General features: G+C 47.8%; 1 protein-coding gene across 1 annotated transcript in view; it reads right to left on the reverse strand.

The window, feature by feature from the left end:
* Positions 1–14,117, reverse strand: part of LZTS1 (leucine zipper tumor suppressor 1) — a 46,537-nt gene extending 32,420 nt beyond the window's left edge. The window contains exon 1 of the mRNA XM_053578230.1: positions 13,927–14,117. The gene's annotated coding sequence lies outside the window, so the exon portion shown is untranslated. The remainder of the gene's footprint in view (positions 1–13,926) is intronic.
* Positions 14,118–25,946: the final 11,829 nt, after the last annotated feature.

Below are 25,946 nucleotides of genomic sequence, written 5' to 3' on the forward strand. Positions count from 1 at the left end.
GTGGGCCAGATTGAGCAGTCCTAGCCTCCTGCCAGGGTGACACAGAGGCCTGCCATAGTGACAGGGAGGGCCTAGGGGTGGGGTGTTTTGGGTTAGTGCCATCTCCTCTCCCTCTCTGCACCTTTCCTCCCAGGTAAGAGCAGGACAGCCCCAGGGCGGGGATGAGATGTCAGCCTCCACCTTCAGCCACATCCTACTGCCTCTGTAAGGAAGCCTGAACAGGAGCACTTGTGGGGTCCTTTTCAGGGAACAGAAAGAGGAGGACAGAGTGAGGAGTTGAAGGAATCACCTGCCTCATGGCTTGGGCCATGCTCGGGCTGGCACCAGATCCAGGACGCTAAGCCACCACCCTTAGAAAGCAAACTCTTCCTCTGCCACTCAGTGTGGAAAGGATTCTCCAGTGAAGGCTGACTCCGGAAAGCCCTTTCTGATCCTCAGGAGAAGTGGGCCAAACTCTCAAGCCACCCTCTCCCTGCACAGCCCTGAACTGGCGGCCTCAGAAGCACAGGTCTGGGCAAAGCCGGGGGACATTATCCGCAGCCAGGAACTCCCAAAAGAGCCTCACCCCTCCTCGCCCTCACCTTCTTGGGTCAGGCAATGGGGCGCAGTTCTCAGTCGTGGGCAGGCAAGGGAGGAGGGACAGAGAAAGAGAAGGACTCGGGTTTGTGTTGCCACCTCCATGTTTTCCTGTCCGGGGACGCACCTCCCTAGGGCCTTCTGGGTGGAGACATGTTAAGCAGAGCCCACAGGGTAGCTCCATTATTTCTGACTCTTGGCACACTTCCCTAAAAGCATTTCATGCCAACTAAAGTCAGGTCCAATTCCAGGCTGCCTTGTGTTTTCTTTAACAAGTTCCACATCTCTCACCAGCTTCTGAATCCCTAAAGCAAGGTCAAGTGGGAGTTTAATAGCTGTCTCTGGCACTGTGCAGAGGGCAGCCCTTTGAACTCCGTGTCTCCATCCCACAGGTGGGAGGTTCCCACCACCCATAATTTAGAGAGGTGGGGTGAGGGGGGGTGCTGAGATTGCCCAGAGGGAAATCTCAGGACTCCTTTTGTTCCCAGGCAGCTTTTTGAGATCTCGGGGAACATTTCTGTTCTAGAATCAGATAGCTCTTCTAACTGGGCTGGCACAAGTCACACAACATCCCCTCTGCTAGACGTTCCTCTACCAGTCACACGGTGCTTGTTTCCTGGAGACACTGCCTTCCCCCTAGTCGATAACAACATGTTAGAAAGGAGAAATTGTCTTCAGTTTTACCACCCGGAACACGCCCAAACTTGTCTGATCTTGGAAGCTAAGCAGGGTCTGGCCTGGTTAATACTTGGACAGGAGGATGGAGAAATTGCTGGACTTTGTCAATGCAAGTTCTAACATCAGACTGGAGCTCTCTTAGCTCTTTCCCTTAACTCCCTAGGCCACACCATTAAGAGGGAGAAGTTTCTTCCACTTAAAAAAAAACACACACAGGATGGAAGTGTTGGCTCATGCCTGTAATCCTAGCACTTGGGGAGGCCAAGGTGGGTGGACTGCTCAAGTTCACGGGTTCAAGACCAGCCTGAGCCAGAGAGAGACCTCATCTGTAAAACCTACCCGGGCATTGTGGCAGGCACCTGTAGTCCCAGCTACTTGGGAGGCTGAGGCAAGGGAATCGCCTAAGCTAGGAGTTTGAGGTTGCTGTAAGCTATGGCAACATAGCACTCTACCAAGAGTGACAGAGTGAAACTCTGTCTCCAAAAAAAGAAACACACACACACCGAGGAGAAGAAAGGTGATGTGGAGCTCCTGGGAGACGCATTCAATCATTCAAGGCCAGCCTGCTTGTTTCACGTGGGAAAACTCATATACAAGTGTCCCTGCTAGGGAGTGTGTGCCCAAAACAGAAGCAGCTTCTCCTCGGCCACCCCCCAACCCCAGTCTGCCCCCAACTTGTTCAATGCCACTTAGGCAGAATAAATGTTTCGCCAACTTTCCAATATGCAGAATTAGACTCTTAAACATGTCTCTGCATTCTCCTATGTGAGCCTCAGGCAGACCAGGGTCCTCCCACATCTGTGCAGCCCCCATAAAGTGAACAGAGAGAGAAGTTTCACTTTATTTATTTTTCTTCCTCCTCCTTTCCTGACCTTACACAAGACATAATCCGGAAAATGATCCAGATGGAAAGACACTGGCTTTGAAGCAGGAGGCGGGGGAAGGAAGAAAAGGGAGAGGAGGTTTCTTTCCACCCAGTTGTTTGCCCTGGGGAGAAATCCTCCTTCCCTAGAGTCTGTTCCACACCCTGACTTGAGATGGCAGAGATGGAGGTATGGGGTCCTTCCCAGAGGAGGAGGGAAGCCCCGGCGACTTGGATGCTCCCCCAGCCCTCTCTTCTCTCATCCTATTCTGCACACACATTGGCACAATCTGGGTAAGACACCTGCCTTCAGTGCTGAGTCCCAACCTCAGGAGACTCAGGGATGCCTCACTCACCTGTTCCATGTAATTTCAGAGGCTTTCAGTCTATTTTAATACAGTGAACTTGACAATATAGATGGAGGTGTAGACTGGTGAAGGTGGAAATGATTCCCTCTCAGACTGTGTTGTTACAACCGTCTATCTTTGCCAGAGTCAGTGGATAAGAAGGTTGTTGCCACAGGTAGCTCTGCCTGGCCCTAAAGTCATCCCTTGCTGACCTCCTGGACACCGCCTGTACCCAGGGCTCCTGGCCCTCCTGCACAGGCACCTCAGCCTCATGCCCAGTTCCCTTCCTTTGCAGCTGCCCGAAAGGGGGCAAGACTCACATAAACTGAGTTGCTCTTACGTTTGCTATGCTTTGATTTATATTGGCCGATGTAATTTTCACAAATATTCCATGAGACACAACATATTTTATAGTTCTCAAAATTGAAGCTCAGAGATGCCAAGTGACTTGTCCAATGTCACACAGCTCATAGGTGGCAGAGCTGGGATCTGAACACTGGCTGATCTGATTCCAAAACCCATGTTTACTCCACTGTCCACTCCCAAACTTGTCCACAGGGTTTACACACAGGAAAAACGGCACATCTTGCCTTGAGGACTTACCTGCTGTCTCTACCAGGGCCATAGAGTGTTGTCCAGGGGAGAGTGAACTCCTCAGGGAGACTAAGGGAGCACAGGTGTCACCTCTTTTGAGCTCTCACGGGACACTGCTCCAACTCTGCCCTCGCCCATGGCTAACCAGGGTTCTAGTAGGTAAGACAGAAAATCCTGGGCACCAGGTTGGGGGCCTTCCAGAGAGAGATGGGAAATGCTGTTCTGAGAGTTTCATAGCAGCGGCCAGGACAGCCCTTGGCACCTTGCTCTTCTAAGACTGAGGGGTGTCCTGCCCTGTCATCAGCGTCCCTCAGCCTTGGCACGTGCACCTGCCTTCTGTCTGGGAAGCTTTCCCTCTGTGATGTCGCTCTCCGGGTGGTTCGTAGAGCTTCCTGGCATCCAACCACCCTCCTGTTTTGTTTGGGTTTTGTTTCAGCTGTGCACATATGAGACCGAGGCGGAGAACTTGCTTTTTCATTTCTCCAAGTACCAACTGGTAGCAACTATGACTGTCACAGTCAGCCTTCACTGTCACAGAACCCTACGGACAGAAAAGGCAGAGGAACAGAAGAAAATAAGATGCCTAAAGAGCCCAAAGAAACGAGAGAGGAGAGAAAAATGGAGACTGCGGTATCAGCTGTCACTGAAGTCCAGGGGCGTCCTTGACGTGAATGGAGAGAAAAGGCCACAAGGATGGAGTGTGTCTGTTTGCACATGTCCTCTAGGGCAGGCTGGCCTGACACCCATGGTTTGAGGGGCTGTTGGGTTCTCCTGGCTATTATGTCCTAGTGGAAAAACCCATGTGTGGGTCCTGGCCCTGCCACTAAACAGCTGTGGGAGGCTGAACAAGTCTCCTCCACTTCTTGGGCCCATATATTCATCTTGAAAAACAAAAACAAAAAGCTTAAAAGCCCTCTGTGATTTCTTCCAGGTTCAGAGCAGGGAGGCATTACCCATGCATCCTTCCTATTGTATAAGTAAATACTGTGCCAGCATCTTGACCTTGAACTATGAACTTCATTCTCCTTGAAGCCTTAGCTACCCGCTGTATTTCTAGGCTGCCTGAGACCTCTGGGGACCTGTGCTATCCACTAGGACATACAGGATGAAGATAGAAAGATGTAGACAGATGTCTCCCCGCTCTCAAATCCATTCTATACTCCGTTGCTAGAGCAACTTCCTAAAACCAAAGTTGGCTATAGGTGCTCTTCTGCCTGTGACTTCAGCAGCACCTCATGCGCACCCCCAGCTGGCCCTTCCCAACCTGACCTTTCTAGAAAGTTTTGTTTGCCACCACCTGCTGCCCCTATATTGACACCCCTACACTTCAACTGCCTGGAAATCACACCCAGCCCTTGGGACCCTTCCCTAGCTGTGTGTCTTCCATTAAGACTCTGCTGTGCTCACCCTGTTTTGTATTCCGGCTTTTTCGTGTGTATGTCTTGGTCTCATTCCCAACCCCAGCTCTCTGTCCTCATCTTTGCACTTCCCAGATGCAGCATGGTCAGCTCTGGGGATAATCCTAGCCTTCTAAGATTTCAAGATGATGCAAATAAAATAGAAAGAACTGGGTCCCAGAAGACCAAAAATCACATTATAACAAAGATATTTGTACCAGAATGTTTATTGCAGCCCATTTCATAATTGCTAAGTCATGGAAAAAGCCCAAGTGCCCATCGATCCACGAATGGATTAATAAATTGTGGTATATGTACACCATGGAATATTATGCAGCCTTAAACAAAGATGGAGACTTTACCTCTGTCATGTTTACATGGATGGAGCTGGAACATATTCTTCTTAGTGAAGTATCTCAAGAATGGGGGGGAAAAGTATCCAATATTACTATGAAATCAATATATAACCACCTACACACTCATATGAATGGCAAAACATAACTGTAGTCCAGAAAGTAGAAGGGAAGAGGAGGGAGAGGGGAGGGGATGGGAGGGGGGATATGGGAGGAGGGAGGGTATTTGGGGGGACCTCACCTAATGTGCATGATGCAATGGTGTATTTCAAAACTATTAAGAAATGAGTATAATTGTGATGGAGGTGTTACTTAGTTCGATGTAAGCATTTCACATTGTATATCGAAGCAGTACCCTGAACCTCATGAATGCATCAATGTACAGTTATGATTTAATACAAAAGAAAGAAAGAAAAGAACAGGGCCCCAGCAATCTGAAACGAGAATTCTTAGAGTTGAGTAAAGGCAAGTTGGGGATGGATATGTGTGTGTGTGTGTGTGTGTGTTAAGGGGAGGAGGAGTGGGTAATGTGGTTAAAATGGCATTGAAGGACCCTTTCAACCTGGCCCTGTTGTGTTTGTGTGCAGAGTATCTGGCATTTCTTCAGGGCAGGCTCTTTAATTTCCTTGGATAAATCTTGGAGGCCTAGACTTGGAGGTCCCATCTGTGGCTCTGGTAAGAAGTAACTCCATTATCAAGAGAAAGGGTCTAAGTCAACAGATGTCTGAGAAGCTCGGGGAAGGCCTAGGGAGGCTAAAAGCCTAGTGCTCCTACTCCTGAGATAAGGACGTTAGTCTCAGAAAAAGCCACACATCCTGCCCACACCTGCCCCACCAGCCAGCCAGCCGCCTTTGAGTGGGGCCAGCTGTGGGCCTGCAGAAGGAGGCACCCGGGCAGCTGGGGAAGCCTTCCCCGCCTCCTTCAATGGTCAGCTTGATTTACTTAGGGCGCAGGTGGAGGCTGGGGGCTCCGCCTGGCTTCCCTTGTTTTCCCACCTGCCTGCAGTGCGGTTTGTCTGCTGGCGCCACTGAGGCGTTGGGGCTGGGGGAATTTGATCGGCAAGGAGGGGGAGGCTGTCTCAAGACATGAGCACAGTGCAATCCTTCCCTCCCTCCTTCCCTTGCGCTGTTCAGACACCCTGTGAGAGGCTGAAGCTGGAGTGTTTGAAGGATACAATAAATAAGGGAAGCTGCCCTGAGTGCTCAAATTGTCCTCTGGAGCCGGGCAGCTGCCTGGGGGCAGGGCAGGCCCAGCACAGGCACCCTGCACATACCAGGCAGGGGGCTGCCTCTCAGGGACTGGTACAAGGTCAAGGGCGGCTTCAGGGTTCATTCTCCTGGCCCCTGACAATCTCCATGTGATCCAAGTGTCTCTGCCTCCCTAGATGTGCAGAGGCTTCTGTTCTCGGGGTTTTCTCATTATCTTCATACAGAGTATAGGAGAGAAGGAGCCTGGGTTTGGGGCCCTCCAGGTTTCAAGCCAGCTTGGGTTGGTGCTGTTCCCGCTTCTAACCTCTGTCTGGGCACCTCTCCTGACCCTGTCTCTGCTGCCCGACCTGAGAACTGACTCTTCTCCACCCCCTGAGCACAGATGTGCTATCAGGGGAGCCCCAGGCTCTGGGCGGGAGGTCACTCCAGACTTCTGCGCCAAGGCAGGGGGCCTCTGTTTCTGCTTTCCTAGCTGGTCTGTTCTGAGCCTTTTCCCTCCCTGAAGTGTGTAAACTGAGCCCTGCAAGTTCCCTGGTTATTGTTTCTCCTCTTGCCTGCCTGGCATTCTAGGCTCCTTGGCTCTTGGGCAGCACAGAGAGGTCTGAAACGGCTGGGCAGGAAGGGCCACCGCAGGCCTTTCCGCCGTCCACCTCAATCATTCAGGGCTGAGCCCTGACTGTCTCCAGGACCTGGTGCTAGATATTCTTGGACTCATGACACACTTCCTCTTTCAGGGGGCTTCTAATCTAGGGTGGGAGGGAGGGTGGAGGTGACAAGCTAAATATTAATACATGGGAACAAATGCTCAACAGGCATGAGAAGCTTGTGCTGATTGCCCCCGAATTCAAGGAACAGGGAGTTCGTGGAGGGCAGAACTCCTCTTTCCCCACGGCTGACATCCCTTCCTTCCTCCAGGCTCGGCCTGTGCAGCCCCTCAGCAGTGAGTGCACCCCCAGGGCCCCTCCATCCAGTGCTTTGGGGTCCCCAGAGACAGGTGCTGGCAAACCCCAAGCTTTGTTTCTCTGCCTCCTTCGCGCACTGTCTCACCTCCTTCCCTTTTTCCCTTTTCCTTGCGTGTCTATGCCCAATTCTCCCTCTTTACAGCGGGAATATAATGTTCAGCTGTCTTACACCCACTCTCTGAACGCTGCCAGTGAATAATGACTAAGGTGGTGGGTGGAAGTACAGCAAGTCGAGACCAATTTAGCAGTCCAGGGTGCCAGGAGGAGGTAATTTAGTAGCAAACGGCTTTGCAACAGCAAGGAGAGTGAAGGGCCCCCCCAAGCCAACACCCCGGTGTCCAAGTGCACAGCCCTGCCCTGTTGCCTCCGGCAGGGATTGCCTCATGCCCAACAGTCTGTGTGGTGAGGTTAGAGACCCGTACAGGGACAGGCAGGGTTTGCAAGGATGCTCACCCCATCCTGATCTCAGCTCCACTTTCAACACACTTGAGGGCCCCTGTTTCTGTCTCACTCTGCTCTCCTCTCTTCTGGTGGCTGCTGCTCGGCTTGGGAGGATCTGCAGCCCTGACGGGGTCATGGCCACTGCTCCAGGCATGGCAGAGATTGAGGTGCTGTGGTATCCAGCTCACAGGGTGTGGATCCTCCAGGTCCAGACCTCATGGGAGTCTCTGAAGATTTGTGTTCTATGATGCACTTGGGACTGTGAGTCTGGGTATCATGGGAGAGCACGTCTCAGAGCTAGAGACGATGGGAAAGGGTGAATGAATGAATGTTGGTGTGCTCGCACATTCTCGTGCACGGGATTTGGCATCACCCTGAAGGCAGGTACCTTCTCCCACAGTGATTAACTGACATGGAAGCGAATCTCCTAGTGATCTGTGCCGGGCAGCTTTCCGCTGCCTTTGTTCCAAGTACTGGATATAACTCACATCACATCTGTTCAGACACCAATGTGGCCTGCCACTTAGTAAGAAAAATCACCCCTCTGCTGGATTGATTAAAACAATTAGCTTTAGCTGTCAGCTAACACACCCATTCCCTCCCTGCTTGTCGCCTGTCTCTGTCACCTCCCCCCTTCCCTCCACAGGCTTCTTCTCATGTAGCTCCTCCAGTTCTCTTTCCAATTGGGTGGCAGCCTCCATGCCAGATTGCCCCCGAAGTCTGGTTTCCACACTCTGCTTAGGTCACCAGCGAACAGACTGCAATCCCATTTTAGTTGGGAGCTTTACTCACTTATGGACAAGATGGAAATAGCGAAATACTGACATTTGTAATGCTCAAGTCACCTTTGACGTCTGCAACTACAAGAGGTGCTCAAGGTGACTTCAATTCACCTTCTGTTATCAATATAAAGGTGGACAGGAAGTCTGTGTGCAATTTAAAATAGTTGAACCTAGTAAAATTGCACGTGAACTTCCACCCTGTATTAAAATGTAATAGCGTTAAAATTTTAATACAGTTTTTTTCCTATCTTAACATATGTATACAGTTTTTGGTATCCTCTGTATATTATAGGATAAAGTTTGGTATTCCCATGAAATTTCACTAATTCAGAGTCTGTAGAGGCAAGTTTTACTCTAATTTCAATGCGGAGTGGGTTAAACCTGATGGATTGACAAACTATTAAAAAAAAGAACTGACTTTGGATAAATTTCATTCCTTAAATTTCAAGGAGACATGTCATCACCCTGGATACTCCCTAATGTATTGTCTATTGAGCTAAACATTTATGCATGTCAAATAAAGACCACAGAACAAGTGAACGCCACTCTAACACTTTTATCATGCTTCAATTACAATAGTGATGAAAGTAACCCATTATCAGGATTTTATTTATTTATTTATTTTGCAGTTTTTGGCCAGGGCTGAGTTTGAACCCGCCACCTCCAGCGCCCTACTCCTTTGAGCCACAGGCGCCACCCCATTATTAGAATTTTAAAAAATCTCTTTTTTTACCTGCATAGGAAACACCTCCTAACAATCCCACTTAATTGTTGAGCCTAAATCCAAATCATTAATGAGACCCATGGCTTGGTTGTGATAACCCCAGAGTGGGAGTCAAGGTAGCTGGGTTCACATCTCGGCATTCCTCTTAAAATCCTTGGTGAACCCCTCCCCCTTTGAGGGGCTCACTCAGTTCCCATGTCAGCCAAATGGTGGAAGGACCATCTCACAGAGTTGTTATAAGGTGTAAACAATTATAATAATAATTTATGCCCCCTTTTAAAGTGTAAGGTCCTGTACAAATAAAAAGGGCTATTAAAATCATTATTAAGGAAGCTTAGAGATGGTGAAAGTCAGGGTCTGGCAGGAAGCATGAGTGTGAGAGACCCCAGGTGGAAACTGCAGCCTGGCAGAGCGGCTTTGCCAGGGGGCATGGAGGCGGCTAGCCTGAAGCCCAGCTTAGCCATGCTGGCTCCAGTGGACAAGCCCCATCAGCTTCTCCAAACCGTTCAAGGAGGAGATCTAGAGACCAGTCTGCATATTGGCTGGAGGCAGTGGTGAGAAGTGACTTATCTTTACCATTCTGCAGCTCTGTCTGGACTGGAGGGCAGGGCACAGCCCTGCCCAGGAGGCCACCCATCCTGCTAGGGAGAGAGTCCCCTGTTCTCACCTCTCAGCTTGCATTCTGGATTCAGGACCTTGGCTGCTGTTTCATCAACTCTCTTCATACCCTCCTTTGGTTCAACTTCACGGTTGAGCTCAGGGCACCTCTTCCCTGGTGGGGAAGGTTCCAACTCACCTGCCTTCTGCTGTGTTCAAACCTAGTATAACCCAATTGTCAATGTACTTGTCACTGACTCAGGTGTGCTAGCTTTTCTTCCCAATTCCCATCTCAGATTTTAGTCTCAAAGCATTAGTTAGCCTTTCTTGTTGTCCCCCATTTCCCCGGGACCTCCCATGGATCAGATCGTTAATAAATAGTAAACTGTAGAGTTTTTCAAACTTAAGTAATGATCTTTGAAAGGAAAACTAAAATCATTGTGGACATATAAGAACACATGTGGTAAACCCAATATAAGAAATAAGTGGGTGGTGCCGAGGACATGGGAAGAGAGTCACCTGACCTGTGTGACCTTGGAGAAATCACAGCCAGATTACCTCCCCAAACACGGTAGCAATTCACACTCCCAACAGCTGCTCAAGAGTGTCCATTACAGTTTCTAGGCTGTAGCAGTACAAAGATCCATTCAAAGGCAAACTCAAAGAGCAGATATGTAAATTGTCTAAAGATTCCCCAGGCAGTTGGTACTTTTTTTTTTTTTTTGAGACAGAGTGTTATTTTTTCGCCCCTTGGTAGAGTGTTGTGATATCACAGCTCACAGCAACCTCAGACTCTTGGGCTCATGTGATTCTCTTGCCTCAGCCTCCCTGGGACTACAGGCGCCCGCCACAACCCCAGCTCTTTTTAGAGGCAGAGGCTCACTCTAGCTCAGGCTGGTCTTGAACCCCTGAGCTCAGCTGATTCGCCCGCCTCGGCCTCCCAGAGTGCTGGGATTACAGGCATGAGCCACTGCGCCTGGCCAATTGGATACTTCTTTGTAGGGAAAAATCCAGAAACATCTAATATTGCCCTGGAACCATCTGCCCTTTCAGATTGAAAGTGCAAGATTTTTTTTTTCTTTTTTTTTTGAGACAGAGTCTCACTTTATGGCCCTGGCATCACACAGTTCACAGCAACCTCCAGCTCTTGGGCCCAGGCGACTCTCTTGCCTCAGCCTCCTGAGCAGCTGGGACCACAGGCGCCTGCCACAACGCCCAGCCATTTTTCTGTTGCAGTTTGGCCGGGGCAGGTTTGAACCCGCCACCCTCAGTATATGGGGCCAGCACCCCACTCACTGAGCCACAGGTGCTGCCCTCAAAGTGCGAGATTTTATTTCATTCTTTTTTTAGGTGCCTTTTCTAAAACATAAAAGGCAGGATTTTAAAACTTCAGGTCTACCTCACACCTAGAAATTTCCCTTTCTGTAATTGTACTTTGGGGTTGATAGATCTGGAGATGGAGTGGGGAGGTGAGGGTACTCCCCTCTCCCAAACTGTTGGTGGCAGGGCCTGGGATAGCTTCATCTAGGCAGAGACCCTGAAAAGAGCTGGCCAGATAATTCAGGGAGAAAAATCAGAGGCCACGCCTATAAAGAGTGCCCACATAGATATCCACTGTTGCAAAAAACGCTCTCTGCCAATGGCCTCTGACAGCTCTCCTTTTTCTGTTACTTTATTAAACAAGCATTTACCAAGAGACTACTCAGTACTCTGAGCTGGAGATTCACAACACAATCTTTGCTTTTAGAAACTTTGTAGACTCTTCAGGAGCCAGTGGGTAAATGCTGTCTGTCATAGCATGGGATAATGGTAGGAAAGGAAAAGATGGGGGAAGCTTTCTTGGAGGGGTTGATCCTATGGTTAAAACCCAAAGTGGAGAAGGTGGGGGGACTGGATAAGAATGTTCTACAAAGAAGAAACAGTATGTTTCTGTGCTCAAAGGCATCAGAAGAAAAGTGGGAAGAACCAGGGTCCAAAGTCTCACTGAGCTGAGTTCAAACCCCTCTTCCTCTGTTTACCAACCTAGCTGGGTTATTTAAGTTATAGTACTTTGCAGGCTGCAGTGAAAATTAAATGAGACAATGAATAAAAAACACGGAGCACACAGAGCAGTAGGGAATGGTATTAAACATTACAATGTTATCCGGTACACAGGTCTATAAGCAGCTTAACCACGGGTTTGTCATCATTACATTATTCATCTTTGTAGCCTCACTGTGTAGCCCAGAGCTTGCATTTGGTAGGCACCCCATGAATATTTATGAAATGAATGTTGAATAAGTGCAAAGGCATTTAAATAAGATTTCAGGATTAGAAAGCCATTTATATATGTCTGGAACCATCTACCTCTTCACTATATGTGCAGACACATGGCTGCTCAAAACTGAAAGGCAAATCTTTCCCTTATATACTCCCAAAGCATTGCTCCCCCCCACCAACTTTGCACACTGTACACAGCAGCAATCCTTCTGTGGCAGGCCCCCAATATGCATCCACTGAGTCACACATAGACAGATGGGGTACCTCCTGCAGATACACAAATGCCCGAGCTGAACTGTTAGAACAGTTTTACCCTGAGGCACACAGTGGCTGCTATAAATGTTAAATAACAGCCATCTCCAGCAACAGCAAATATCCCATCCACCTTCTTGCTTGCAGACACACACCCACAAGAGATGCCCTTTCTTTTTTTTCACTGGTTTTCTTCTCACCTTAAGCTAAGAGGGCCCCACACTCACATCCACCCACCTGGGACCTTTTACTTGGACTACCAGTTGCCCCGATTGCTCCCATTTTAGCTGTAGGACCTCAGGGAACATCCTTCCCTTATGGTGGCCTCAGTTTCTTGGCTGACAGACACAGAGAGTCAAATGTGCCAACCTGGTAGTTATGTTGTGAAGATCAATAAGATAACAAATGAGATAACGTCTATGAAGTGGAGAAAGCTCCTCAGAAGGAAAGTGCTGGATAAATACAAGGTGGAACACCACACCTGATTAGCCTGTACGCTTCCTGCCCACGGACTCCTGCCCACAGACTGTGTTCTTATCCACCCTTGAACACAAACACCTTTCCTGTCGGTAAATACTATCTTTAAAGCCCATATACACTGCCCCCACCAACACCTCCACTCTCCTCAGCACACCTGCAGAAAATTGTATTTGAACTTGGAGAAAGCTCAGGTTACAAACACCCTCTTGCCCACCTGCTGCCTCTTCTCCAGGGTCTCCATACAGGAGGGACTGTCAGGCAGACAGCTCATCTCTCTGTGGCTTCCTCAATTGCTATGAGGCCGCACGTCCAGCAGCGTGGGGGACACTGCTGTTGAGCAGTCCCCACCAAGCACTGTCCAGAATTCTGCCCTGTCATGAGTTTGCCAGCGCAGGAGGACCGATAGCAGCAGAAGGATGTGGATGGACTATGAGGAAGGACCCAGGAATGCTTGAGGTGCTTAGATCCCTAAGATTGTTAAGATCCCCAAGATCCTTATTCCTGGGAAACTGACAAGTCTGGAGCACTTTCCCAGGCCTGGCACTCGTGGGCGGGCAGAACATTCATTTGCTCCACAGTTCAATCCCTTCCACTTGGAGCAGGGAGGGAAACATCACCTGGCCCTTGGTGATGTTTCAGCCTTTGTGGCTGAGTTGTGTGAGCTCTCTAGGGTGAGTTGGGGAGGGAGGGTGGGTCTGGCTGCCTGTGGTTGGCTGAGGGACAGAAATAAATGTGCTGTGTGTGACTCGGTGTGTTTCTCCGTGTGTGGCTTTTCCTAAATTCCTGAGTTGCACACCCAGGTCTGACCCTGAAGACCTGCAGCCCCAGGGAGCCACTTAGACACCCCTGGTTAACACCCTCCTTTCTCACTATCCCAGCCCATGTCACTTATTCCTTGAGGGAAACATTCCAAACCTCTAACTGCATCCGTGCCCTCCCTGCCAGCCAGCGTGGACAGCCCATCTGCAAAGTTCCAGACCGCAAAGTTCAGTGTCCTGCCCGACTGTCAGATCCTCTCCCAAAGGCAGCGCCACCGCAGCTCCCCTTCCTCGCCTCCCACCTCCCCTCTGATACCAGTGTCACCTAATATTTAAGTCCACCGAGATCAGATTGGGGCAGGGAGGAGATAAATTCTGTCTGAAAGAGACCAGGAGACAAAGACAGAAGGACAGACACACTATCATTTCCTGCATGCTGGGGCCAGCTCCGCAGCATCCACCCCGGCAAAGGGGAAGACCCTGACAGCTCCGTGCCCAGACAAAGACACTTAGACAGACAGCGGCCCAGACAAAGACCGACGGACGCGCGGGGGCACCGGCTGCCTGGCACGTCGCGGGAGCGCAGTTTCCCCGCAGCCCAGCGCCCTGCAGCGGACACGGCCAGGGGCGAGCTGGACCTCGTCCCTGCACCTTACCTGTCTCCTGCGCTGCCGGGTTGGCTTGAGATCTTTTCTTTCCCCAGTGTGTTTCCCGGCGAGTTTCTTCTTTTTCCAGAGCTGCAGGGCCGGGCTGGTCCCGCGGCAGCTGTCGCTGGCTGGACAAGGCAGCCAGAGAAACTTTCGGCCTCCCCGCAGCCGGCCAGCCCGCCCGCCCGCCTGCTCCCGGCGCGCCGGCCTAGGCGCGGGTCCCGGAGCCGGGGGCGGGGCGGGGCGGGGCGGGGCGGGGCTAGCGCCGGCGCCGCTCATTGGCCGGGGCGCGGCCCGCAGCCCAGTGCCTGCTGCTCCGCGGCCTTTGTTCCGGGCTGACAGCTGAGGCTGCTCCCGACCTTCGGGCTCCTTAGAGCCCTGGCCCGGCCGGCGCGGAGTCCTGGGTCCCCAGGCTCCCCTCCCTTGACTTCTTTTTTTTTTCCCCCTCCCTTGACTTCTATCAGCCACGCCGCGCAGCACTGCCCGCTCAGTCTTTCTCTCCCCTGTCCCTTTCTCCAACTGTCCCCATCTTTCTTTTATCCCTTCCTTTTTTCATTACCTGTACTCCATTCTCCTTCAGTTCTCCTTTATCCATTCCTCCTTCTGCCCTTTTCCTCCTTATTCCCTTCTTGTTTATAATCCCTTCCTCTTATTCTCCGGTTTCCTTTTCCTAGCTCCTCTTCCCTCTCCCACAGAAGGCTGCATTTCTTGTTTCAAGGACCCACCTGACCAGCAGGCCAGTGAGGGTCCTTGCTTCACCCCACAGGGTTTCAGGCTGGAGTCTCCAACATCCATCTGCGGCGGGCACTCCCTCTCCCAAAACACTTCAAAAGCTAGCTTTTCCAGCTCCTTTCCAGGGCTGAGTTTCAGGTGAAAGCCCAGGCCTGTTTCAAGTCTATAGCTATTAATCTCACCGAATACCCACTAACACTATCATTTTCTCCCCAACCCTAATTTTTAACATCAATCAATTAATCCGACGGGGAACTGTTAACTGGGGAGCCAGGTGCTGCATGAGGCTTGGGGGCCTGAGGATACACCGAGTTAATCCCCTAAAAGGGGATGGTGGTAACTCTGCTGAGAGTGTAAACCTCTGCTGAGAGTGTAAACCTCTGCCTGAAAGATGGGTGTGTGAAGGGGGGCTCTTGGGGGTAGGATTGAGATGGCTGACCTCTGATTACAAATAGGAGGTGAGACAGTCCAAACAGAAACAAAACATTTTGTTTCTGCTACTCTCAGCTCAAACCCCTTGAGAACACTCTTTTGCCTCCAGCCTTCTGTTCTTCCTTGAAAGGTAGCATAGCCTCACTTGAAATGAGGTGGCCAGGTCAGGGTGGCTCACACGTATAATTTTAGCATTCTGGGAGGCTGAAGAGGCTGGATTGCCTGAGCTGAAGAATTCCAAACCAGCTCTGAGCAAGAGACTCTGTCTCAAAAAATGGCCTGATATGGCGGGCACCTGTAGTTCCTCCCAACTATTGGGGAGGCTGAGGCAAGAGGATCACTTGAGCCCAAGAGTTTGAGGTTGCTGTGAGCCTCTGTCTCCACAAGAAAAAAAAAATGGTAGCCATCCCGGAGTGTGAAGTGTAAACTCCCCAAGGGCAGAGATTTGTTCTCTTTTCTTCTGACCAGAGAGATGTGTTCTGTTTTATTCAGGGATGTATCCCCAACACCTAGAACTTGCCAGGTACATGGTAGGCACTCAATGAATATTTGTTAAACAAATGAATTCCTAGTTTATAGGTTTGTTGTGAGAACTAAGTGAGAACCCCTAGCTTGTGGTAAGCGCATACGCATGGTAGCAAATAGAAGTAATACTACACTTTCTTTTTTTTTATTTATTTTTATTAAACCATAGCTGTGTACATTAGTATGATCGTGTGGCACCATACACTTGGTTCATAGATCGTTTGACACATTTTCATCACACTAGTTAACATAGCTTTTGTAGCATTTTCTTAGTTATTTTGCTAAGACCTTTACATTCCACATTTACTAGGATTCACATATACCCTTGTAAGATGCACCGCAGGTGTAATCCCATTAATCCCCCTCCTTCCCCCTCCCTCCTCCCTCCTTCCCCTCCCTTTCCCCTTTCGGAACATATTCTTCTTAGTAAAGTGTCTCAAGAATGGAAGAAAAAGTACCCAATGTACTCACCCATATTATGAAAATACTACACTTTCTAAAGGTCAAACCCAAAGGCTACTCAGCCTTTTTGGAACATTATCTCCTTTCCCCATGTTTATAAATACCTGTGCCTCAGTCTGAAGAGCTTTCCTCTTGTTCCTCTAACCCTACCTCTTTTTTTTTTTTTTTTTAATTTATTTATTTATTTTGGCCGGGGCTGGGTTTGAACCCGCCACCTCTGGCATATGGGACCGGCGCCCTACTCCTTGAGCCACAGGTGCCGCCCTACCTCTTGAAATTTGAGACGCAAAATGCAGTCCTTACTCACACCTCTGATCACCCCAGGCAGAAGGATGCCTCTTTTCTCTAAAGCCCAGTAGGTTCAGTTCACTGATACAGAATATGTATGCTCGTTTGCTTGTGAGACTGCCTCATGAGTTTTTACTAAATAGGTTAACATAGGTCAAATATTCCATTTTTACTAAATAGGCTAACATAGGTCAAATATTTGACTAAAGAATCAGTTCAAATTCATTTTTGTGTCTTCAGATGTAGAATTCCATGGAAGGGGCAAAGGACCCTGGACTGACTATTTATATCCTCTTAGACAAGCTGTGTCCCTGGCCGGGAAGGCCTCAGTTTTCTGATCTGCAAAATGGGTAGTTTGGAGGAGACACTCCTTAAGGGCCTTCCTTTCGCACTTGAATCTCTATCAGAGACATTCTAGGTGGAAGATTAGGTTGGGGTCACTATGCAGCCCTTCTATCAAGATGGAGTTAGGCAAAAGGTGCGAGTGTTGCATTGATGTATATGCAAGGGATGGAACCGTGATAGACTATGGGACAACAGAAACATCCCGTGATGATACTGCAGAGGTAAAGTGAGACGCATTGACAGAGGGGGTGGAAGTGAGGCAGCAGAATGGGGAGGAGACCAGTGATGAATGGTATAGTGCGCGTGTGTGCCTGTGTGTGTGTGTGTGTGTGTGTTGTGGTTGTGTGTGAGAGGGAGAGAGCATGAAAGCCTCAGGAATGTGGTCTCCAGCAGTACAAAGCTATAATTAGCTCCCTGAGTCAGCAGTTGGGTATGGTAATGCAACGCCGAGTATGTCTACCCCCAACACTACTGATGGGTTCTCAATGTGGCTCTTCTTCTTCCTTGTCTAGGAAGGGTTGCCCTTCCTGGGCCCCTGGGTACAGATAAAGTGTCTGATGTGGACCTCTGATGTATCCCTCAGGTCCTCCCTCGCTTGAGTAGAGTCTAGAAAGCTGGGTCTTTGTGAAAGACCCAGAACATGGTTCTCATAAAAGTTTCCTCCCTTTCTCATCTACCCATCACTTGAGATACAGGGCTTATTGTTCTGGCTTTTCATTTCATTCTTCACCACTAGGAACAAGACTGGCCCACTGAAGCGGCGCCCGTAGCTCAGTGGGTAGAGCACCAGCCACATACACCGAGGCTGGTGGGTTTAAATCCTGCTTGGGCCAGCTAAAGCAACAATGACAACTTCAACAGAAAAAAAGCCGGGCATTGTGTTGGGCCCTGTAGTCCCAGCTACTTGGGAGGCTGAGCCAAGAGAATCACTTAAGCCCAAGAGTTGGAGGTTGCTGTGAGTTGTGATGCCACAGCACTCTACCCAGGGCAATAGCTTGAGACTCTGTCTCTAAACAAACAAACAAAAAAATATTGGCCCACCAAACCAGACCCATTGACCAGTTAAAGCAGAATCTTGTCTCTGCCTTCCTCAAGATACTTTTACCTGTCACAGTTCAAATAATTCCCCGGCTTCTTGCTTATCTCTTCAACTTTTCTGTAATTTTCTTGCTCAAAGACCCGTCTGTCTTACCCAACATTGAATCCCCAGGACCCAACGCATTGTTGGTATACAGTAAGCACTCAAAAAATGCTACGAATGCTATGGAGGGAAGGGGGGGAAGAGGGGACAGGATGATTTTTCAGAGAGAAGATTGGACTCAAATTCAGAAGATTTATTCTCACTTCTTCAAACGTGCAATTTTCTCACAGTCTTTTTAAGACTCAGTTTGTTCGTCAGTAAAATGGGGTTAATAACATTTTATCTATCTGGCAACTATATCTATATTGGGAACTATATGAAGATTAAGAGAATAATGTTGAATATAGTGGGAAATAAGTGAAATGTCAAGGTCAAATAATTGTTTAATAATTATTTCAAGTCGAAGAAGTCCAGGGCCTTTTGTTGAAAGATAGAAAAGGCTGATTATATTTAAGTGAGGTCAGATAAAAAGTATTATAAAGCTAGAGACCTAAGCAAAGCTTTAAGGAATCAACAGAGTGTTGCTGCCGATCGCCAGCTTTCCTGCAGGCAGAGCCAATGCTCCACGACCTGGGAGGATGTCTCAACACTGTGTTGTTTCCCTTCAGGGTTGCTCTGGATGTGCAGATCTTATTACCAGAAATTACATCCTAAGAAGCCCAAATGCCCATCGACCCATGAATGGATTAATAAATTGTGGTATATGTATACCATGGAATACTATGCAGCCTTAAAAAAGATGGAGACTTTAGCTCTTTTATGTTAACATGGAGGGACCTGGGACATATTCTCCTGAGTAATGTATCTCAAGAATGGAGGGAAAACTATCCAGTGTACTCAGTACTTCTACAAAACCAACTTATATTTACTCACACTTTCTTATGAAAGATAGAACACAACTATAGCCCAGGATGAAGGAGAGAAATGGAGTGGGAAGGGAGGGGAGAGGGGAGAGTTGATGGAGGGTAAACGGCGGGACCACACCTATGGAGCATATTGCAAGGGTACAAGTCAAATCTGTCAAGTGTAGAACATAGATGTCTTAACACAATAATCAAGTAATGAGGTGAAAGCTGTGTTGATTGGTTTGATGTAAGCACATCAGATTGTACAAAAAAGTCAACACGGTGTACCCCACATATGCATAAATGTATTCAGGATCTATGTGTATATGACTTAATAAAAAAAAGAAAAGAAAGGTAAAAGAGGAAGAAAATAAGGATGCAAAAAAAAAAAAGAAAGAAAAGAAATTACATCCCTTACTTGTAAATCACTGGGCACTTTGCACTTCATAGTATCTTTGGTCTTCAGTAAATTTGCCTTTGAATCAGGAAGAATGTTTCTCTTCCCTGCCTTCTCTTTGTGTTATAAAGACAAATGAGATAAAATGCAAATAGTATTTCTGCTTTGCATGCATTCAAGGAATTATTTATCATCATCATCATTAGAATTATTGTCTATAACTTCATGCTAAGTACTTCACCTAAGCTCAGGGAGACCTGAGATGTTACAGTGGGAACAAACACCCTGCGAGATCTTCCTGACATCAGATTTTGTTCTTTTTTTTTTTTGAGACAGAGTCTCTGTCACCCAGTAGAGTGCCACAGTTTCATCATAGCTCATAGCAACCTTGTACTCTTGGGCTCAAGTGATCCTCTTGCCTCAGCCTCCTGAGTAGCTGGGACTACAGGCAGGCACCACCATGCACGTCTAGTTTTTTCTATTTTTAGTAGAGACAGGGGTGTCACTCTTGCTCAGGCTCATCTGGAACTTCTGAGCTCAAGTAATCCACCCACTTTGGCCTCCCAGAGTGCTATGTTTACAGGCGTGAGCCACCAAACCTGGCCTCTGACATCAGAATTTTCAATTCAGTAATGACCTCTCCCCACGAAGATGTTCAGGTCATCTTAGGAAATATGTTCAGCCTAGCCTTTCGTTGAAAGGAAAACGGAATCAAAATATAAGACTCTTGTCTTAAATTGGCCTAGCTTCACTGGAGTTTGGAACTCAGGCTTTGATGACACATAACTCGAAACTGCTCAGAAACTGTGTAACTAACCGATGCAAGACCTGGATGTGGTTGGTTTTGGACGGCATTGGCCACAGGCAGGCAACCTTCCTTCCCCTGAGTGGAGAACAGTGAACCAGCCACTTTGGCTACTGCAATACCAGAGCTCCAATGGGACTAAGGGGCTTCTAGTGTGAATAGCTTTGAGAGCTACTATGAAAATGTGAAAATTGTGTAGCAAGCCCTTTGATGTAAACTCAGGGTTGAACAAGATTACAGAGAAACAAGAAGGAAGCATTCTGAGTCAACTCCCCTGCCCCACTGTTTCCAATAGGATGTAACAAAGACTATTTCTAATTTAACATCCAGTCTCTGAAAGGGCCTGGCCTAGCACCTTTTCGGAAATGTGCGTCTTCTGTGGTTTAGACACGTTTGTCTACAGTTGTGAATTAAGAGGATATTTTCATGAACAAGTAGCAGAAAGGCCTGGCTCAAAGTGGCTTAGAAAATAGAGAAATAAATTTATGAATTAATAAGCACAGAGGTCAGATCCTAACGGTTCATACCTTGGCTTTCTAGTGGGCATCAGAGACTGGATCTCTCTTTGTTCTGCCGGCCTCAGAGCATAGGTTTTGCCCTGGGGATGGCTGCTTCATGATGACAGGTTGACTCTATCCGTCCGGTTGTCACACCCAGAGGCAGTAATGGGCTGAGGAATAAAAGACCTTTGTTCCTGCGTCTCTTTTTTAGGGTCAAGAAAGCTTTTCTCACAAAGCCTTCAGCTGACTCTGAACAGGCTTGGCCATGTCATCCAGCAGTCAGTGGCAAACTGCGAAGTTACCCAGTTACCCTGATTGACTTTGACCAATTGGTTAGGAATAGAAATGGTATTAGGACATACTTGTATAGTTCGCCTTTGTCTTCAAAAAGGGGAAAGCCCTGGAGAAAACGATATTCATTGCTTGCCTATTACAACTAATTGTCACATCTTTGCTGGACACTTTATCTACAGAGTCTTTATTTTTAATAATCGTAGAAATCATTATCTCTATTCCAAATGAAGAAACTATAGCTTAGAGTTGCCTAAACAGTTTGCCCCAAATCCTACCACTAGTAAGCCAAGGAAAAAGGGTGGGATTCAGGCCCATCCAAACCCTTTGCTCTCTCTGCTTTTTCAGGCTGTCTCTCTAGAGTCAACCTCAGCCCTAGCCCAGGCTGGAGACCTCCAAAGTGCATGGGAGACTTTCAGGACCACAGATAGAAAATAGATAGCACAAGATAGAAAATAGTTTCCCCTCTGCTACCAAGTCCAAACATCTGTGCTTATGACTCCAACATCCCACACCTGCCCAACATGTAAGGCTCCTGAGTCAAGGTCAGCCCAGAGCTCCACGTTGCCTCCTCGCCTACCAATGTCTACCTGCCAGTGTCCTTGCCTTCTTTCAGGCCAGAATGGAAGGGTCTTTTAAGCCCTTCTGAAAGTCCTAACCTGCTCTCCGCTGGGTCCCTCTGCCACCCCATTCAAGTCCTACTGAATAACACACGTCCTGCTGTTCATTCCTTCAACATAAAGGTGGATGGACACCAGTTTCCTATTTGATTTTAAGTGCCCAGCTCTGTGCTCAGCACATAATAGGCAGTCAACAAACATTACAGAAATAAATGTATAAAAGACCACCTCTTATTCTTCCATATCCCTAATGACACTCAGCCTGCTGCTGAGCACAGGGCTGGTGACTAATGGACTAATTGACTTTGGGCTAATTTCTCCCCCAGGGCTGAGAAATGGCTGCAGACAAAGAAATTGGCATGACCCTTGTCAGTTCTGAGGGAGGCCTTTCGCAAATGGGCCCTGTCAAACTCGCATTTGCTTATGGCCCTAAACTCATTTAAACAAATAGAGCATATGAGACCAGACTTCTGGGAAATCATTTAGTTCCTCTATGGGGAATGTTGGCACATTCATTTCCTCTCCCCAGGGGGGGCGGAAAAAAAAAGAGCAGAGGCTTTGGAGACCCTGTGTGCTACAATTTAATTTACACTTTTACTCAATTGTTTCTCAGGAAGCTGCTCCAGGAGTTCTAGATGAGAGGATGATGCTGTTCTTGGAGGGTTTGGGGGCCTTAGAGACTGGTTGTCTGAGACAAGGAGCTGCCCTGGGCGTGGGCCCCTTCTGGTCTGGCCGACTTTCTAATTGAATTCTCCAGCCACTGAAACGCTGGATTAGCATCTTTACTTTTTCCTCCTGTCTTCTGGGATTAACTAGACTCCTTTACTCTACATATCAAGTTCTGTAGGTGTTGACCATATATTTTGCTTTTATTCCTAAGGCTGACTGCACTTCCCATAAGATAGACTTAATCTGATCACATCCCCAATTAACATAAAGCGAAAGGGGGCAGCAGAGTGGAGGTGGCAGGTGGTCACACAAGGTCCTCTCTAAGGAAATGCTGAAATCCTTTCAGCATTTTCTGACTTTTTTTTCTAAAGTTGCTAGGAATAGCAAAGAAGGGCTATCAATGGAAGCCAGGTTGAGTGGTCTATCTGGAAAAGTCTCTTGTTAATTAGCTAATTTTGCCTGCAGGGTTCCATGAGACAAAATCGTGAAATAGCGCTGGGTTTCCCACTAACAGTGCCTGCCCCATGGTGTTGCCATGAGTGTTTCAGGAGTTAACAATTGTAACCACTTAAGACAGGGCCAAATATGTCCCCAAACCCTTGTTAAGTGTTTAGTTGCTGTCCTCTGTGCCACTCCTCCCCCAATCAGATACCCAGAGACTTTTCTACCCTATTTCTTCCAATTAGAAACAGTCTCTGTGCGGCCTGCAGCCCATCAGCATGATGTAGTAGGGACAAGAACAACGTTTTGAAGCTACTGACCTGGAGCTGAAGGCCTGGGTTGGAATTCTAGCAGCAGTGAGATCTTGGCTTAGTCCCTTGCCCCCAGAAGCTCAGTTTTGTATTCTTTGGGGTGAAATTAACCATATAATTCCACAGGGTTGGACACAGGAAACAACATGCAATGGACTAAGACAATGTCCACCCTTCCCAGGGATGGCCACGTCCCACTCTAGGTCAACAAGATGCCTAATGCTGCTTCCTTCCTGGATCCACCCCAACTCCTTCCTGAGGTCTTTGAATTTTATCAGTGCAGATAATCAATTAATCTAAATGACTAAGGCAAGACTGAACTTTCCCTGCACTAGCAGTGGGCTGAGTGAGCTGAGGAGGTCCTTGGAAGGACAATAGGACTTCACCTTGTCCTTGAAATCCCAAGGTTGGGTTCAGAGCTGAGCTGGAATGCAGAGCGGGAAAGTGCTAGCTCCGAGTCAGAGGAGGCAGCCAGGGGAACAGATCCAAAATGGCAGCTTGAGAGGAAGTAGCCGGCTGCCTGTTCTGGAACCTCTCAGCGCAGTGTTTAGAATGTTCTCTCTCATTAATCCTATTTAAAGCCTGGTTGCTGAGAGGGGAGGCGGGGAGTCTTGTTTCAACTTGCAGCGGTTAAGTTCCTTGCCGCCACCTAAGCTGTCATTGCAGGGCTGAGCCCAGAGATTAGGGGTGATGGGTTGGGAAGCAGGGGGGAGGGGAGCTTTATGGGGCCCCCATGGCTGCCTCTCAGGGGAGCTGCTCAGGCTTTCCCACTCCTCAGACCTGCATTTGACTGGCTTGACCCTGACCCTGATCTTTGTTGAGGGAGAGGCTGCTTGCTCAGAAGCCAAGAGATGTGAGCAGGCTGCTGGCTATCCGGTAATGAAGGGGTGTGGGACAAAGGTGACTCTCCACTGAGGTGCAGGTGGGGGGACAAGAAAGAGGGTGCTCTTGTGCAAGAGTGCTTTCTGGGAAAGCCCCTCTCCCTCTGGGCATGGGGAAGTCTCCAACTGGTTTTAAAAGCTAAGATCAAACATTCCCAGCCTCTCTCTCGGGGTTCCCGAGAAGAGCCATGTCCACAGGAAGGGGCCTCCGTCCTCTTGAGGAGGAAATGAGTGAGTGAAGCTATTATGAATAACGCAGGGTCGACCTTTTGCAGGGAAAGAATAGAGATACAGTTTTTGCCTCTATGATATTATTTCTGGGAGGCCAAAAAGAGACTCCTTTTTCTAAACATTTCCCTGTAGTTGTTAGTGAATGCTACAGATTCATCTAGCTAGAGATTATATTAGTGTTACCTGCAGAGCAGAGCTCATGGGCAGCTCTGATGCTTACCAGCTACAAGATCAGCTGCAAGTGATTCAAGGTCAACTGACTTATCCATAAAGTGGAGAGACATTCACCCCTCCCATAGGTCACTGTGCACACAGCAGGTGCATCCTTCATTCAGGGTCTCCCCGATGCAGACCTGTTCCCCAGTATTCCCATAAAGGACTAAACACTGAAATTGCAACAACACAACAAGCTTGCTCTTCTGGTTTCTTCCTCCTGTTCTGAGGACCATTTCCCTGAATCTTCCTCTGATAGTCTGAGGGAACATGATAAAGGAGAGAGCCTTTCTTAGCAAGACCGGCTGGTGGTTGGGAGATGGTGGGATTGATCATGAGAGTAAATTGGGGGTAGAAATGACCTATGGGGTGAGAGAACCTTCTAGTGGCACCTGAAGATTTAGTAACAAGAGTAATGTGCCAATTGGAAGCCCAACTTAGAAACTCACATCCAAGACTGGTCAGGCCCAGTGGCCTTTGTAAAGGGATTTTGTTGTTCTGTATTCTAGTTTTTCCTTTCAGGAAAATGGGGATAACAAAACTCATCTTGTGTTTCCATTTGGCTTGTATGAGAATGACAGGAGACTGTGAATTAAACGCTGCAAATGTAAGGTAATTTCAGCTCCTGGAATTGTCAGGTTCTCCTGATAAACGCCCATTTGACGGTGCTCTTATTATTTGAAGTGCAGCCAACTTCACTATGATTTGCATTAAACTCCCACAATGCCAGCCACCGTTCCCATTGCCTTGAAAGCAGTTGGGTAGAATATGCTATTTTAAGACTGAAAACTAAAAAGCAAAAAAAAAAAAAGAAAGAAAAAATTCAATGTGAGCATAAAGAGCATAAAGGGATAATTTAACAGGATTATACTTGGGAGGGAAGGGAAGAGATATTACATGTTAACTTCTAGTCAAGTGGAACTTGACATTTATGCAGCAAATGAAATCACCACAACTGAAAAAAACAAGTTAACAGCCCTATTATCACAAAGTAGGGAAGAGAGGGAGGTTTGAGGAAAAACATTCTTATTTTGGACTGACAGAATCTTGGCCTGGACATCGAGGTGGGGTTGGGGGGAATGTGTCCCTATGGATTTCCTAGTCTCCCTCAGGAGCAGACTTAATATATTTGTAGAACACTTTACACATTCAAGATCCAAATGTTCTCTCCTTTGATCTTTGCCAATCGTTTAAAGTAGGAAGGACAGGTATTATTATCCCCACTTAGCAGATGAGAAAATGGAGGCACAATCACATTAAGTTACATACCTAACAAGCTGCCATGAAATAATGCAGCCATCATGTCTTCCTTTGATTGGTTCACAATCTTGACACCCAAACCGAAATACCCAGACCAGAATTGCAATTGTCACAGAATTTGATGAGGCTACATGTCTTTCTGTTCAATGTCTCACCCAATGCAAGGCACAAAGCAGGTGGTGTTCCATCTCTCCTTGAAAATGTACATTAACAAAGAGCTATTTTGTGAAATAAACCACTCTAGTTTTCTTTTTAGATATGGGGTCTGGCTGTATTGCCCCAGCTGGAATCAAACTCTTGGATTCAAGTGATCCTCCCAACTCTGTCTCCCAAGTAGCTGGGATTACAGGCATGCCACTGTGTCCAGCTCAAGCCACACTATTTTTGACATTTGTCAATGTTGGAAATAATATACTTATATTTCATGTTTTGGGTTTGGCCTGAGATTCTAGTCTGTAACAATTTCTTCTTACCTCTGCTTTTCTTTTTAGAGATGGTTATATTGCCTAGGCTGGACTCAAACTCCTGTATTCAAGTTCAAGTTTCAAAGAATGGCTCTGTGCCTGTAGCTCAGTGGTTAGGACGCCAGCCACATACACTGGGGCTGGTGGATTTGAACCTGGCCCAGGCCTGCTAAACA

This window comes from Nycticebus coucang, chromosome 24 (genome assembly GCF_027406575.1).
Source record: "Nycticebus coucang isolate mNycCou1 chromosome 24, mNycCou1.pri, whole genome shotgun sequence".
NCBI lineage: Eukaryota > Metazoa > Chordata > Mammalia > Primates > Lorisidae > Nycticebus > Nycticebus coucang.